At 39.3% G+C, this 4,084-nt stretch overlaps 1 long non-coding RNA gene across 1 annotated transcript; it reads left to right on the top strand.

Annotated features, from left to right (window-relative positions):
- The first annotated feature begins 1,636 nt into the window (after positions 1–1,636).
- Positions 1,637–3,483, top strand: LOC109199005 (uncharacterized). Its single transcript, XR_002059517.1, has 5 exons — positions 1,637–1,676; positions 2,014–2,104; positions 2,711–2,795; positions 2,890–3,023; positions 3,165–3,483. It is a non-coding gene; the product is annotated as an uncharacterized LOC109199005 (long non-coding RNA).
- Positions 3,484–4,084: the final 601 nt, after the last annotated feature.

The raw sequence follows: 4,084 nt of genomic DNA, 5'->3' as shown, positions 1-4,084 counted from the left end.
ACCGGTATCGTTCCCTCCTTATTCAAGATTGCTTCAGTCAATGCTATACTGAAAAACCTTCTTTAGATGCTAACAACTTTAACAATCTCCGTCCGTGTCAGTTTTGGCCGGCGGTCATAGGTTCTTTCCAATAATGTGACGCAAGACTGGAATAAAATATATCCATGGACTGGCACTTTATTAAAGAAGGCACATGTTAACAGCACAAACACCAACTAAAAACAAAATGGCTTCCTTTTATACTCTACCTTTTCAGGTGAGCATCCGGACTAGCCCAAGTATGGGGGTTAACTAATCAAAATGAAAACACAACCCTCCACACAAACAAACATACAATAACATTAGAGCACATAACAAACATATACACATTTCCAACACGTACTATAAACAAGCCAATAACATAAGCTTCAACCATTACTATCTAAATTAAAACCCTTCTTAACTATACTCCCTAACCTGGCACACTGGTCTGCTCCAGGAGCTCTTAAGTAGGTGATTGAGCTGCTTCCACTCTTTTGCTCCACATCCTGCAAGAAGCAACTGTTTTAACTGTGAAATAGATTTTAGCTGAAAATCATTTCCAGACTCTGGCCATATGTTTGAGATAAAGTCCAAATACTATATGTGATTTTATATATAATGCAAATAAGAATCTAAACACATAGAGAACCTAAAACTTCAGCACTGTCCATTTAAACTTAACATGTTTGTACTGATCACGATAAAAAGAAAAGTTTGGGTGAACTTTTCTAGGTTAGCTTGCACATGGATGCAAAACACTAAATCTGAACAAACACATTTAATTGTTCATCCTGTTTTTAATACAGTTTAAATGTCAGTGTGTTTAACATGCAAACGCAGCTACTGCTAATGCATTAATATACATAACACGCTGTGTTTATGTATGTGTTGCTGTGCACACTCAAAAATGCTGCATCCTGGAGGAACTGAGAGTTTGTACTTCAGTCAAAGAAGAAAAAGAATGAATAAAAACAGATAAAACTGAAAGAAAAACCCAGGAGGAGGTGGTTTCCACCGAACTGTATGTTTATAGGTATACTAGTAAATACAACCTTATTAATCAGCTGAATTTTTTCGGGTGGTTCAGGTAATACGCAAAGATGTCCCATGATGCTCTTTGACAGTATATCAGATGGAATCAAATCAGCAGTTGCGAGCAGATCAGTCGCAGGTCAACCAGCAGGTAAGTCACTGACTGAAGTCGTTGACTGTTTTCTTAGTCTGTGTAAGTGGAAGCACAGAGGACAAAATGAGGCAGGATGTGAAACATCTTCTGTTTTATCACCTGTTTATAGGACTGCTTATTCTTGTTGCATTCGTTTATATGTATTTCTATATGTGTTTGTGTGTGACTGCATGCACAAAAAAAGAGTGAAGAATCAGACTGACATCTGTATCTTATCAGCCCCATGATGTTTTACTTCATTCATGTATACTTATCTGTGCAGGAGAATCAAGAAGCAGTCAGTACTGAAGTGAGTACAATCCTTCAACTCTTTGAGTGACTAAACTTTGGAAACAAACCATCCAGCAGTCTCTAAGGAAGAAAACTGACTACTTGAAGTATGGAGAGAAATAAGAAAACCCTTTCCTTGTTTATTCTGCTGCACTGCTACTGGTCTGCAAAAGTGAGGAGTGTCCCCGCCTTCCAAAGAGTTAGTCGTCTTTTTTTCCCCCCCTCTTGATTTATATCATATATCTAACTTTAAATCTGTTTTTGACATTTACTCATTTTCATCCATTTCTCCTGTTTTAATTCTCACAGATCTCACTTGCCACACTGACTACAATAGAAACATCACATGTTTGTGGAAAAGCAAATACGTGTCTGATGACACTGCATGCACGATAGATGCTCACATAAATCTCGACGCCTGTAAGGACCTCAGTCACAAAGAGAAATCCTCAACAGATAATACTCACATTACATAAATCACACCTGTCATCATGTGCACCAAAAAGAGATTAATACTGTTTTTTTGTTTTTCTCAGTTCTTACAGCGCTTCCTGTCACCTAAAGCCTGTTGATGTCTCCAGACCAGCCCGGAAGAAGTGCTCCCTGATCTTTAAAATTGAATACACTGTGAGTGTGTGAAAAAAATCTAATTGTTTTCAAGCCCCAGATATACAATCATATATCCTATATCTCTGTTTGTAGTCTAAGTAGTGATCGATGTTGGATTAATTTTAAAAACTGGTTAGCCAAATTATCAAGCACTTATACCGCAGTTAATGAAAGAGAGAGAGGGGTCAGTGAGCAGGGATCTTTAAAAATGTTTTTTTGCCAGAATCATGCTCTTTGACTTTTCCATGTTCTGTATTTGAAGTGAAGTTTAAGGTAATTATAGCTTTTGTCCTGCTTCTTTTTAATGGCAAGAAAGTGAAATTGCAATGAAATCTGAAAATATAGAAAAAACCTTTTAAGTGAATCTATTAATTCTCATTTTCTGCTTCTGATATTTTAATTTCTATTTTACTAGACTTTTGCCTGTTGAACAGTTTAAGCTGCACCGCTTTAGTCTTGTACTGAGCGGTGATACATGTACTCATTATCTGTCTTAAAGAAGCTTCATCTCTTCTCTCTTTATGGCTGCTCTCTGTTTATACCTACTCTGTCTGATTGGCTATTTGTGACTCCAATCTGTGACTTTAAATCAAATTTGAAGTTTGACAAACATTTTTTTTCCAGTTTCTGTCTTTCCATGAGTTGTCCCTTAATCTGAACTGCAACCAAATGAAGAGTGTAATTACTTCCTTCAAGCCATCCTGTCGTAGTGAGTGTAATCTACAGTATAATATATTTGCTCTTTGTGATTTACAGTGAGCTATTCATGGTGACCTAAAACAACTGTGTGTGTGATCTTGCAGTAAAGGTGAATCCTCCTGCGGAGCCAAAGGTCAACTTCACCTCTGTTTCCTGGTTGTCCCAAGTCCCTGAACATGAAAGGATCAGTTCATACAGAAGTGTAGTGCAGTGGAAGAAGCAGGATCAGTCATGGAGTGTAAGTTTAGATTTTGTGACACAATGTGAACAAGTTTAAGTGTAAAGTGATCTTAAAAGTGCACATTTAAATGACAACCCTGTGGCTGTGTGAATCCAAGCAAGATTCATTCTCAACCCCGCGCTGCTTTCTGTGTGTCAGGATCCTGCTGTGCACAAAAAAAGTGGTATTCAATGTGGACAGGAGTGCAAGGCAGAGCTGGAGCCAGATTTGCTGATACGAGGCGAGAGGTACGAGGCACGCGTTCGTGTGCGGTCTATTTTTCAGCACCGCAAGGGAGCCTGGAGTGACTGGAGCCCCACTGCATCATGGGTGTCACCAGCTGGAAGAAAAAAAAAAGTAACCATGTGGAATTGCTATAAATTTTCACAGCACACATTGCAACCTGTACCCAGATATTTAAAATCACAGATGTACGGGATGTATGTAAAACTTAGGTTTTTGGTAGCACTTAATAATAATGTCCATGTTAAGAATTATTAATGTTTTAGTAAGGTATTAGCAAGTGTTTAATTCATACTAACAGTGAGGTACTATCAGTGATAGCTGTACATTGTGTAGTAGTAACAGATAGTCAAAGGAGTTTGCAAAGAAAAGCATCTGGACTTCTTTAAGTTGCTTGAAGACGTTTCACCTCTCATCCGAGAAGTTCTTCAGTTCTAAGGTCAAATGGCCGAGAGTCCCAGATTAAACCCAGTGGGGTATCCCCCCCAATGAGGGACAAAGGACCCCCTGGTGATCCTCTAATCACATGCGCCAAGGTGTGAAAGCGGGTGGGACCTAATCAGCCAGGGTTTCGGGTGAGCTCATTGTGAAACCTGGCCCACCTTGTCATGTGAATTCCTGAGTCAGATGGCCCAGGATGTGAGTGGGCGTTAAAGGCGTCTGAGGAGGGAACTCAAAACTGGATTATAGATGGCAGACAGTTGGTGTCGTAAACCACCGCCTCTGTTCAAAGATGGTCGCTCACAGTGACATAGATGGCCTCTTTCACTCCTCTTTCAAACATCTGTCCTCTCTGTCCAATATGTGAACCTTGGCATCCTCAAAAGAGTGACCTT

The sequence above is a fragment of the Oreochromis niloticus genome, unplaced genomic scaffold (assembly GCF_001858045.2).
Source record: "Oreochromis niloticus isolate F11D_XX unplaced genomic scaffold, O_niloticus_UMD_NMBU tig00001696_pilon, whole genome shotgun sequence".
NCBI lineage: Eukaryota > Metazoa > Chordata > Actinopteri > Cichliformes > Cichlidae > Oreochromis > Oreochromis niloticus.
This window is presented reverse-complemented; position numbering and strand designations above follow the sequence as displayed.